Source organism: Aulonocara sp. 'chitande type north' Nkhata Bay, linkage group LG17 (assembly GCF_057382095.1).
Source record: "Aulonocara sp. 'chitande type north' Nkhata Bay isolate Kocher_YH1m ecotype deep benthic linkage group LG17, A_spYH_male_GT1.1, whole genome shotgun sequence".
Lineage (NCBI taxonomy): Eukaryota > Metazoa > Chordata > Actinopteri > Cichliformes > Cichlidae > Aulonocara > Aulonocara sp. 'chitande type north' Nkhata Bay.
The window spans coordinates 4,229,152-4,242,005 of record NC_141360.1 but is presented as its reverse complement, the minus strand read 5'-3'; the positions used below and the strand labels follow the sequence as shown (position 1 = coordinate 4,242,005).

Sequence of the window (12,854 nt, the reverse complement as noted above, 5' to 3'; positions counted from 1 at the left end):
TCTGTTTGCCCAGAACGGGGATATTGAGTTCTATAAGATAAAGCCATAAACATGTTTGTCTGAGTCTTCTATCAAAAGTTACAGCGATTTATATGAAGTTGTTCAAAAACGCTTTATTTCGCCAAGACAATGCGTTTCTCACTGTTACATGCATTTGAATGGGAAACTCGCCTGAAACAACGTATAGGTTTTCATTATGTGAATAATTTTAAAATCTTAGCTCAAACGGCTGCAAAACCTGTTTGCCCAGCACGGGGATATTGAGTTCTATAAGATAAAGCCATAAACATGTTTGTCTGAGTCTTCTATCAAAAGTTACAGCGATTTATATGAAGTTGTTCAAAAACGCTTTATTTCGCCAAGACAGTGGGTTTTAGAGTCTTCATCATTAAATCTCTGGTTGCTTCATTTTTCTATCCTATATCAGATATTTTAAAGGTTATCTTAGGTAAAGTTCCATTCTCATGGTGAGGCAAAGTGCTTTATGTGTGTGTGTGCCCGTGTCATGAACGGCTATAAAAGGCCTATAATTAAAGAACAAAGCGGGGTTTGAGTTCGAGTTGCGGCAGACTGTCACTACTTGTAAATGGAACGCAGCCTTCCTACGGCGGACAGCTAATAACAGGAATCGGACGCGGTCCAGCCAAGTCCACAGCAACCACCATAGCAACCGCCTAGCATGACCTTAAAAACATATTCTGTCTTCATAACTATCAAAATCGTGAAATGATTTGCAAAGTGTGAAAGTGTTACAGCTGCAGAGAGCTATGGCGGTATCTATGGAAGCTGTTTACATAGCTAATAATATACGATGTAACCATGGAGACAGTCAGTCACTTGAGCTAGCGGTGCATGTTTACTACAGTGAATAAGGTGATTGAGTGCACAGCGTCCACACTCTGCAGGGGGTAAAGACATTACTTCAATATTGTTTTATATTGATATATATTAGCCTTCTGTTGACCATCACCTCAGGTTCACCATTACAGTTTCAGATTACAGATGCACACTGTCTAAACACATTCAAAAACTCATGTCTCAGAAATAAGCACAGCTGTTCATGTTTGTCATTAGAGTTTTATTTGTAAGAAAATTATGAACTTCATATTGTGCATTAAATAAAAGAACATTTCACAACTCTGAGTCAACAGAAACAGGTAACAGAAATGTCTCTAATGTGTACAGTGTAGTGTAAGCATTAAAAGATCATAAAGGAAAAACTAACATTTATGTGAAACTAATTGTAATAAAAAATGAGCAGGTGCTTTATAGATTTAAAAGAAAGAATCTGAAAACAACACTTTTTTGGTCTAAGTGATCAAAGTAGAAAACAGAACTGATGTTCAAGAACAAACCGTAGCTGCACTAATATTACACATCTCGATCGTTGTACTGAACAGACATGTTGCTTTTAAAACCACATGCAGTGTGTGACCATGACTGTTCACTGAGACCATGAACGCCACTTCGCTGAAGCATTCTTCTTCTTCTTCTTGCCATTAAATTGGAAGCAGAAGCAGCACGAGCTGATTTGATCTACTGAAAGGAAAAAGCAGAACATCTGAGTTGAAACCAGTCAGCTGAAATCATTAAGACAGGAACAAATTCAATGCAGTGTCTCAAGTGGCTTAGCCTGTTACAACTGTTGATACAAGCTAAATACGGTTAACACACAGTGTCAGGGAGCTCCAGTGTGGGAACTAGTGGCTTTAGGTTTGTAGTCATTTAACTTTCATCCATTCATTCATTTAATTCAGGAGGAAGAAATGCCAGGTTGGTGCAGGCTGGTTACATGTATTTGGTCCCATGCTGTCTTTAATTAAATGACTTGGTTCATTTTATGGCTGGGCTGTATGTGGGGTTATATCATGTTATTTGGGCAGGAGTACCTGTCCCCTGTTAGACTTAGAAAGTTTCTCCATAAGTAGAGTTTCTAACTCTTCTAGCACATCTGTGGCTGACAGCTTTTTGGTGGCTCTTTTTACCCCACACTGGTTGTGAGTGTGTAAATAGCCCCACTAGTTATTTTGGGTTGCAGTTAACTAGGGAGGAAGGGGTGGGTATGCCATGATTAGGTGAATAACAATTATATGTGATACATAAATTTCACAATGCATGCATATATCTCTATCAATTAAACCTGGCCTGAGGGCTGCCATTTTTTACATTCAGTTATTTCTCTTAGAAATGTTGGAACTAAATAATGAATGTGTTACAGTTAAAGTGAAACACTGGTCAGTGTAAATGGCTCATTGGGACACAGAAACCTTTAAATTAAACCTGATATCTAGTGTCAAACAATATCAAAGCTGTAAAAGATGTTTACATTCAGAATTTATAAAACTATTATTGTAAATAAATTCAAACAAGTGAGCTTTTCTCTTTGTGCTGAATATCAACACTGTGGTTTCTTAGACTGTAAGCTGTACTTTAGTGCAACCAGTTGCAGAAGCTGCCACTCCAAATGTCTTTTGATAACAAGAAAAAAATACCTTTTCAGTACACGGCCTGAAGTTCTTCTCCGAAATCTTCTGCAATCGGCTTTGTCTGCTGGTTTGAAGACAATAAACCATAAAAAAGATGATTTAGTCACTTTGTCTGTGTCATGCAGCTCGAATGTGTCGTGTAACGATGTTGAATAGCCGTCGTTATCCCTCTGCTGCGTCAGTAGGATTGTACTGTACAGCATCTCATTGATATGTGAGGAATGCTAATGTAACACGATAACAGACTTACATCATTAAAATATAAAGTGCAGGAGATATTTAGATATTTTTTATATTTATATTACATTTTATAGCTGACGGATATTACTAAATAGATAGAATTTACTAAATAGCTGGATGAACATGAAAAATATGTCTATAATAACAAATGACCATGAGAGCCAGTAGAATTAATTCAGCTGGACACTCAAAAGACGTCCTTAAATGCTCTTTAAGTGGCAGAACAGATGAACAAACAGTTAATCGCTTACTTGAGATGAAATCTGCTCAGCTACTTTGAAAACAGCTTCTAACTGGTTCCTCCTTTAACAGGATGACTGCTCAGGGGTAAGGCCATCATGCAATCCAGCAACCTTTATGGTTCTGCTTTGATTCACCAGGAACTATTAGGGAAACCTTCCAGCGCCTCCTGTGAAAGACACAGGCATAAACACACAAACATTTATTAACATGTTCCACAGTGTTCCAGTTTGATTTTCTTATCCTGTGGACAACAACGTACATGGATGCAGGTTTATTGTTAACTTTTGTAAGGTTTATTTAATGAACATATCCAGCTGCAGCTCCACTGTGATCCTGAACTGGATAAGCACTTAAGAAAATGTGTCAATAAATGGACAAACATCAACTTACTATATTTATCCAAACAGACGGGACCAATAATGCTTCGCTGAGTTAGAGACTTTAACAGACTCTTCTATGTAAGAATGTCTCGTGCTGATATACCTGCAAACTTGACAACAAAGGTTTTTCAGACTACATGTAGCTGTCCTCTATGTCAGCTAACACATTTACATTTATGTCACACTTATTTCTGCTTTCCCATTTTATAATTATTACTTACATTTTGATTAGATACCTTGAGTTTGTAAATGATCAGATTACATAATTGGAATACAATGTATCCAATTCAGGGTTGCGGGAGGATGAAGCCTATCCCAGCTGATACAGGACAAAGACAGGCTGCCAGTTTATTGCAGGGCTAATACAACATGTGTAACAGAAAATCCACTTAAATGTTTGATATTTCTTATAATAATCATAATTATGACTATTATTTAAAGGTTTCTTCATAAATACATTTTGATTTTTTATAACCCCTAAAATATAAACCTGAGCTGTTTCAGATTCTGACCTCTGACCTCAGTGACCTGGCTGTGTCCTCACTGCAGCTCCCTCTTGGAAGTACGTCTGCTTCTTGTCTTCCCCCAGTGTTGACCGCCTGATATCAAGATATCACGTACTGTAACTGAGGAACAAAAAAGGACAAACACTTGCCTTCATTTAAAAGTACATTCATACAGAGATAATCTATGGAAACACACTAGTTCACAGTTTGGGAGGAACCAGTTCCTGTGAAACATTTCTGTATATGAACATCATGTGGAGAATGAATGAAATGAGTTCTTCAGGTGACTCAGCAGTCCCACACTGACAAATGAAATCTAGTTAAACTATTAAGCATATTTGCTCTTCTGAAATCTGTGTTAAACAACAACAAACATAAATTAGTAACAAAAACTACAGCTGAGTATAGGCTTTACAAACCACCAGCAGCCATAATGCTAAATTTTAATCTTCAAATGTTTCTGAGCTGTCTTCAACCTGCTTTTAGCACATTAAAGTCTCAATAAATAAAGTCAATGCAGACTCAATCCTAAATGTTCAGCACACAGAGACACAGAGGTACTGTTTAAAGTTTAGTGTTAACTTGAGTCACTGATCATTCACAGTATTACAGAGTCTGGCAGTCTTTGCATGATGTCCACGTCACTGTAAGTTTCTAGCTGACTCTCAGGTGTGCCAGCAGGAAAGAGTAATAATAACCTGCATCCTGAGGTTTGTCATGCAGGATTAAAGGAGCCAAGCTTTGTTCACACAGCTAGGATTGTATTTTACACTGACCCTGGGTCAGTATCAACTTCAAGAAGACAGCTGTAACTGTTGATAGAAGAATCACACACACATATTTATGGCTTTGCCTTATAGAATTCAGCATCTCAGTGCTCAGGAAATAGGTTTTGCAGCTGTTTGAGCTAAGATTTTCAAGTTATTCACAAATTAAAACCTATACTTTGTGTCGGGCAAGAACTAAATTCAAATGCATGTAACAGTGAGAAACGCGTTTCTCATCAACTTCATAGAGCTTGCTGTAACTTTTGATAGAAGACTCAGACAAACATATTCATGGCTTTATCTTATAGACTTCAATATCCCCCCAATGTGTGTGTGAGTCTTCTCTCAAAATTTACAGCTGTCTTTATGAAGTTTATGGAAAAACGCTTTATTTCACCACGTTAGTGCGTTTCTCGCTATTACATGCATTTGAATGGAGTTCTCGCCCGACACAAAGTATAGGTTTTCAATTTGTGAATAACTTGAAAATCTTAGCTCAAACAGCTGCAAAACCTATTTCCTCAGCACGGAGATGCTGAATTCTATAAGGCAAAGCCATAAATATGTGTGTGTGTGAGTCCTCTATCAAAAGTTACAGCTGTCTTCATGAAGTTGATACTGACCCAGGGTCAGTGTAAAATACAAGTTATTCACATAATGAAAACTTATACTTTGTTTCGTGCAAGAACTCCATTCAAATGCATGTAATAGTCAGAAACGCACTGTCTCGGCGAAATGAAGCCTTTTTGTACAACTTCATGAAGTTAGCTGTAACTTTTGATAAAAGGCTCAAAGCAGAGGGATAACGACGGCTATTCAACATCGTTACACGACACATTCGAGCTGCATGACGCAGACAAAGTGACTAAATCATCTTTTTTGTGGTTTATTGTCTTCAAACCAGCAGACAAAGCCGATTGCAGAAGATGTCGGAGAAGAACTTCAGGCCGTGTACTGAAAAGGTATTTTTTTCTTGTTATCAAAAGACATTTGGAGTGGCAGCTTCTGCAACTGGTTGCACTAAAGTACAGCTTACAGTCTAAGAAACCACAGTGTTGATATTCAGCACAAAGAGAAAAGCTCACTTGTTTGAATTTATTTACAATAATAGTTTTATAAATTCTGAATGTAAACATCTTTTACAGCTTTGATATTGTTTGACACTAGATATCAGGTTTAATTTAAAGGTTTCTGTGTCCCAATGAGCCATTTACACTGACCAGTGTTTCACTTTAACTGTAACACATTCATTATTTAGTTCCAACATTTCTAAGAGAAATAACTGAATGTAAAAAAATGGCAGCCCTCAGGCCAGGTTTAATTGATAGAGATATATGCATGCATTGTGAAATTTATGTATCACATATAATTGTTATTCACCTAATCATGGCATACCCACCCCTTCCTCCCTAGTTAACTGCAACCCAAAATAACTAGTGGGGCTATTTACACACTCACAACCAGTGTGGGGTAAAAAGAGCCACCAAAAAGCTGTCAGCCACAGATGTGCTAGAAGAGTTAGAAACTCTACTTATGGAGAAACTTTCTAAGTCTAACAGGGGACAGGTACTCCTGCCCAAATAACATGATATAACCCCACATACAGCCCAGCCATAAAATGAACCAAGTCATTTAATTAAAGACAGCATGGGACCAAATGCATGTAACCAGCCTGCACCAACCTGGCATTTCTTCCTCCTGAATTAAATGAATGAATGGATGAAAGTTAAATGACTACAAACCTAAAGCCACTAGTTCCCACACTGGAGCTCCCTGACACTGTGTGTTAACCGTATTTAGCTTGTATCAACAGTTGTAACAGGCTAAGCCACTTGAGACACTGCATTGAATTTGTTCCTGTCTTAATGATTTCAGCTGACTGGTTTCAACTCAGATGTTCTGCTTTTTCCTTTCAGTAGATCAAATCAGCTCGTGCTGCTTCTGCTTCCAATTTAATGGCAAGAAGAAGAAGAAGAATGCTTCAGCGAAGTGGCGTTCATGGTCTCAGTGAACAGTCATGGTCACACACTGCATGTGGTTTTAAAAGCAACATGTCTGTTCAGTACAACGATCGAGATGTGTAATATTAGTGCAGCTACGGTTTGTTCTTGAACATCAGTTCTGTTTTCTACTTTGATCACTTAGACCAAAAAAGTGTTGTTTTCAGATTCTTTCTTTTAAATCTATAAAGCACCTGCTCATTTTTTATTACAATTAGTTTCACATAAATGTTAGTTTTTCCTTTATGATCTTTTAATGCTTACACTACACTGTACACATTAGAGACATTTCTGTTACCTGTTTCTGTTGACTCAGAGTTGTGAAATGTTCTTTTATTTAATGCACAATATGAAGTTCATAATTTTCTTACAAATAAAACTCTAATGACAAACATGAACAGCTGTGCTTATTTCTGAGACATGAGTTTTTGAATGTGTTTAGACAGTGTGCATCTGTAATCTGAAACTGTAATGGTGAACCTGAGGTGATGGTCAACAGAAGGCTAATATATATCAATATAAAACAATATTGAAGTAATGTCTTTACCCCCTGCAGAGTGTGGACGCTGTGCACTCAATCACCTTATTCACTGTAGTAAACATGCACCGCTAGCTCAAGTGACTGACTGTCTCCATGGTTACATCGTATATTATTAGCTATGTAAACAGCTTCCATAGATACCGCCATAGCTCTCTGCAGCTGTAACACTTTCACACTTTGCAAATCATTTCACGATTTTGATAGTTATGAAGACAGAATATGTTTTTAAGGTCATGCTAGGCGGTTGCTATGGTGGTTGCTGTGGACTTGGCTGGACCGCGTCCGATTCCTGTTATTAGCTGTCCGCCGTAGGAAGGCTGCGTTCCATTTACAAGTAGTGACAGTCTGCCGCAACTCGAACTCAAACCCCGCTTTGTTCTTTAATTATAGGCCTTTTATAGCCGTTCATGACACGGGCACACACACACATAAAGCACTTTGCCTCACCATGAGAATGGAACTTTACCTAAGATAACCTTTAAAATATCTGATATAGGATAGAAAAAATGAAGCAACCAGAGATTTAATGATGAAGACTCTGGGTTCTGTAGTGACCTGAATGACTCTTTGCATACAATTTATTGAAGAGGACTTTAGAATGCACTTTACATTTAGACTGTTGCTGTTTAATTTTTTACATTGTTGCGGTGTTATGTCATGAATAAAGTTCACCTGCTGGGGGTTTGATGGATCAGATCATCATAATCAATGGGTCCTGAGGTGGGCGGGACTGTCTCTGGTGATGTCACCATGAAGGAACAGCATCTGGCACGTGTTGCTGAAACATCCCAGTACACTGGTGTAGTTTCCTCTCCAGCTGTTTGACATTTGACACTTCAACATTAAGGAGAAGAAGAAGAAACAGTGTTAGGTCAGGTGACCACATGGTTTCTAAAGTAACTGACAGGAAGTAACCAGGCCGTTAGAAATGGATGGCATGTGTTTAGAGTTACTGGAGTTGGGTAACTCTACTTACCAAAAGCAGAAGCACACAGATGAAGGATCAGATGCTGAATGTTGCAGGAACATGCTCGTGCGGTGGTCATTCAGTGCTGCTCCGGCAGGTTAGACAGTCCAAGACTGATATACTGCCCATCTGAGAGTTTGAAAACACACATGCAAAGATTTATTTTGTATTACAGTCAAAGTTGGATGTTCATTTTTGTCCTTTAAAAATGTTTGTGTATTTGAAAGCGCTAACATTTAAGGATGACTTGGATCGTCTCCTTTAAAGGGGAGACAAGTGTATCCACTGATCCACGTCACTTTACCTGGATGATGACTCCTCTCCCCCTCACTCAGAAACGCTCCTAATATAACCAAGCAAATAAATAATATTGAAGATTTACTTACATCATTACAAAAACAGGAAAAACATCTCCCTTTGATTCTATTTCTCCATTCCTGCTGAACATCAGGCAACAAATATCTCAATAAATCACAGTAAAATGTAAAGCACATGTTTTCTCTGCTTTGTCTAACCTCTGCAGAGCCTCTGTCAAGAAAAACATATCTGTAAGCATAAAACAAATATACATTTCATAACACGTCACTGGACAAACCTCGGTCAGTTGATTTCCTCTGTGCAGTGTAGACGAACATCAGTCAGCAAGTCAAGGTGGTGAGATGGACTGGTGTCCTTTGTGACTCTGCTGGTTCTTCTGAGGAAATACCACCGTCTCTCCACACCGTCACCATCTGTGAGCACAAACTGCTGCTCTGCTCTGCCAGCATGTAGGAAATCACATATCACACACACAGGGGTGAAGAAACATTAGAACTCAACTTTGGATACTTTAGATCTAAACAGATCAAAGTAGCTCTTAGCTTCAACAATCAGTGAACAGACAAACAATGATACCATACTGATTCTGTATGAATACAATATGGTATTTTCAATACAGGTGTCAAATTAATTTACTAAAACTAATACAGATATATGTATTTTTTTTTTTATAAATTCGTTTGCTAAATTATAAGAATATATATTTTTTCATTTAACAATTGCAACTGAAAGAAATTAAATATTGAACAAAAATATATTGTCACATTCTGAGCATGCTCAGCATGCTGACAGACTTGAAGTTGCTACAGATTTTAAGAAGTGATAATTATAGGGAAAAAACTTCTCTTTTTCATCCGTTTAATCAAACATTTGATGCCTTAGATGTCTCAGTCCTATAGCATTCTGCAACTACAACTAAGCTGAAGCTTGGATTTGGCTGCAGGTGCCCTGTACATCCTTCTCAACATGTGGGTACCATTTAATCACACTTCTTCCTGAGCTTTGCTTCGTCACAAGACCAAAGGTGGCATCCCGTGTCACGGTCATATCATCATCCAGAAGAAACATTTGAAGAAACATCATGGAGAAGAAACATTTACGCGCCTCCCGGTTTTGTTTTCTGATCCTGCAAAAAGACTGAGGACAACAAAGCCCAGAGAACACGAGATACACAACATCCAACATTCAGACTCAACAGCCTCCATAAATGAAGAGCACCAGGTTGGTTCAGTTATAGTAGATGTCATGGAATTTTTTAAATAAAGTCTGCAACACAGAAAGAGCTGTGATCATGCTATTTATTACTGTGCACAGGAGAGCAAACACACATCAAACATCACAGTTCAGTCATGTCAGCTCTGCCACTTCACGTGTCTCGCTATGAAACCTAACGGATCAATGGTTATGCTGTTTTGTGCCCTTGACGTTATCAGCACCTGTAAAGGGAGTTGTTTTCTCAAACTGCTGAAGTAAGTTCATCTAGTTTTAGAAACCTTCATTGAACAGTCTATAACAGTGTCACAACTAAGCATATGCATAAGCACTTAAATGCTTTAAATGAGAATAACATAAAATTTCTATTACAGGAGCTAGAGCCTGTCCCAGTAGTCATAGGTAGAGCACACCTGGACAGGTCACCAGTCTGTCAGAGGACTAACACAGATGCAGCCTGACTCAATCCTAAATGTTCAGCACACAGAGACACAGAGGTACCGTTTAAAGTTTAGTGTTAACTTGAGTCACTGATCATTTGCAGTATTACAGAGTCTGGCAGTCTTTGCATGATGTCCACGTCACTGTAAGTTTCTAGCTGACTCTCAGGTGTGACAGGTGTGCCAGCAGGAAAGAGTAATAATAGCCTGCATCCTGAGGTTTTTCATGCAGGATTAAAGGAGCCAGGCTTTGTTCACACAGCTAGGATTGTATTTTACACTGACCCTGGGTCAGTATAAGTATCATACAGTTTAAACGAAGCACTGAAACTTGCACATATTTATTACAGATGCACTGAAGCTAATCGAGATATTTGCTGTCAGTCTGTGGCTGCGATTAAACACTTTACTGGAAACTTTATTAACTAGTAACTTCGTCAGTCATGACAGAAGCTAATATTTCTGTGCTAACATCGTTTAAACAGTAACAGCTTTACTCCAATATAAGCTAACGTTTACACCGTAACTTTAAGCTAGCACCATAAAGACGGTAAAACACATAATAACATCTACAAATGCATCTTAAAGCTGTTATATTAGCACTCGGTGTATTACTAACATAACCACATTAACATTATTGACACTCGCTGGTCTGACTTTTAATAGTCATTCTATAAATGCTGTCCGTTTAAACGGTCTTACCTGTACACACTCCTGTATCCACCGGATTGCAGCCAGAGTGGATTCTGGAGTCTTCCCACGCTCCTGTTAGTGATCCTCCATCTGGATGGATGATAACAACCTTCTGAACAATCTAGCAGGAGATGGTCCATATCTAGGGGATATGGACTGACAACAGCCGAAGCGGGTGAATAAAGTCACCCAGTCGCTAGCTGTGCGATTACCCAGCATACACCAGCACAATATTAGGCACAGCACCACCATAGACATTTTCAGTGGTTTTGAATGCAGGACATGGTTATCTTACCTTGTAAAATGCATGACAATAAAACAGCTAACCACCATAAAATGGTATTGTGTATGTATGTATGTGCATGTGTGTGTGTGTGTGTGTGAGAGAGAGAGAGAGAGGGGGGGGGGGGGGGGGGGGGAGAGATCAAAGGCGTGCGCTTATGTTTTTTCTTGATCAAGAGTGTGCCTCCTCTCTCTTATTGGATGTATGGTATAGCATGTTTATTCAGGTGCACCTTTGAAGTCTATGAGAATACTTTGCAGCCTGGTCTGAGTGGTCATTTCTGCACAGACACAATGAAGCGTGCACTCAGTTTAGAGGAGGCTGTTGCTGCAGTTTTGCACTCTCCACAAGCAGTGGAGATACTTCTGACAGCGAAGAAGAATTTTTGCCAGGCACCGAGGAGCTTTGCAGCTCATGTGCGGAGGAGGAGAAGGAGAAGGAGGAAGAAGAGCAGGAGGAAGAGACAAGACTGGAGGATGGCCAGTGGAGATCTAAAAATGGAGAAATCATGTGGCAACCCACACACGAAGAGGTCCTGCCATTTTTTCCTCCCCCCATTTTAACCCCAGGACCAACCCATTATGCAATTCGTATAGGATCAGCAGCCCTGTGAGCACTTTCCATCTTTTTTTTGCAAAGGACATTATGCAGCTAATCCTGCATTTCACCAACCTGCAGGGGCAACAGGTCAGTAAAAGACTGGAAGATGAGGAGTTGCAGGCTTACATGGGGCTTGTGATGCTGGCTGGCCTGTACAGGTCTCAACATGAAACGACAACAAGCCTGTGAAATGGGGAGACAGGGCTCTTCTGTTTCATGCTACCATGTCAAAAAAAATAAATGATTTGAGCAAATTAATCGGGCAGTAAGATTCGATGATCGTCTCTCCCGTCCAGGTCGCTATGGGGGGGGGGGGGGGGCAAGGCTGTGGTTTCCTACATCCCCAAGCAAAGAAAAAAGGTTGTCTTATTGAGCACCAGGCACCGTGAGCTACAAGTCCAGGACTCTGGGAAGAGAAAGCCCCACATCATCCTGGATTATAACAAATGCAAAGGGACTGTGGATCATTTGGACCAGGTAAGCACAATTATAAGTAATTTATTTGCCAAATTGTTTACCGTTTCTCATTGTTATAACTGATAAAGTCAGATAATGTGATTATAATAGTTTTGATATGAGATGATAGTTTTAGACTATGATAGTTTTGATAGTTACAGTAAGGAGGGGGGGTCCAGTTTGACGCCCACAGGCAGGAAGAATCTCTTGCTTATGGCTGTATAAATCTGTTCATGTCACCTGATCATTTCTTTTTGTTTTGCAGGTTTGTGGCAACTACTCCTGCCGTAGAAGGACACGTAGGTGGCCCATGTGTCTGTTCTACCACATGATCGAGGTAAGCTGCTATAATGCTTTCATTCAAGACAGCTGTAACTTTTGATAGAAGACGCATATAAACATATTTATGGCTTTATCTTTTAAAGTTCGATATCCCCGTGTTGAGCAAACAGGTTTTGCAGCTGTTTGATCTAAGATTTTCAAGTTATTCACAAAATGAATACCTATACTTTGTTTCGTGCGACAACTCCATTCAAATGCATGTAATAGTCAGAAACGTACTGTCTTGGCGAAATAAAGCGTTTACAACTTCATGAAGACAGCTCTAACTTTTGATAGGAGACTCAGATATGCGTATTTATGGCTTTATCTGATCGAATTTAATATCCCCGTGTTGAGCAAACAGTTTTAAAGCTATGTGAGCTAAGATTTTCAAGTTATTC

General features: G+C 39.1%; 1 long non-coding RNA gene across 10 annotated transcripts; it reads right to left on the bottom strand.

Moving 5' to 3' along the window:
- Positions 1–1,015: 1,015 nt before the first annotated feature.
- On the bottom strand, positions 1,016–11,172 carry LOC147309478 (uncharacterized). Of its 10 annotated transcripts, XR_015125733.1 has the most exons (11): positions 11,089–11,172; positions 10,803–10,883; positions 9,425–9,585; positions 8,726–8,887; positions 8,365–8,473; positions 8,140–8,259; positions 7,836–7,997; positions 3,862–3,975; positions 2,978–3,135; positions 2,493–2,550; positions 1,020–1,539 (listed from the first exon to the last, which is right to left on the bottom strand). It is a non-coding gene; the product is annotated as an uncharacterized LOC147309478 (long non-coding RNA). The 10 variants fall into 10 exon arrangements; XR_015125730.1 differs by having other exon boundaries at positions 1,016–1,539; positions 9,425–10,883; XR_015125732.1 differs by having other exon boundaries at positions 1,025–1,539; positions 10,803–11,166.
- Between the last annotated feature and the right edge of the window lie 1,682 nt (positions 11,173–12,854).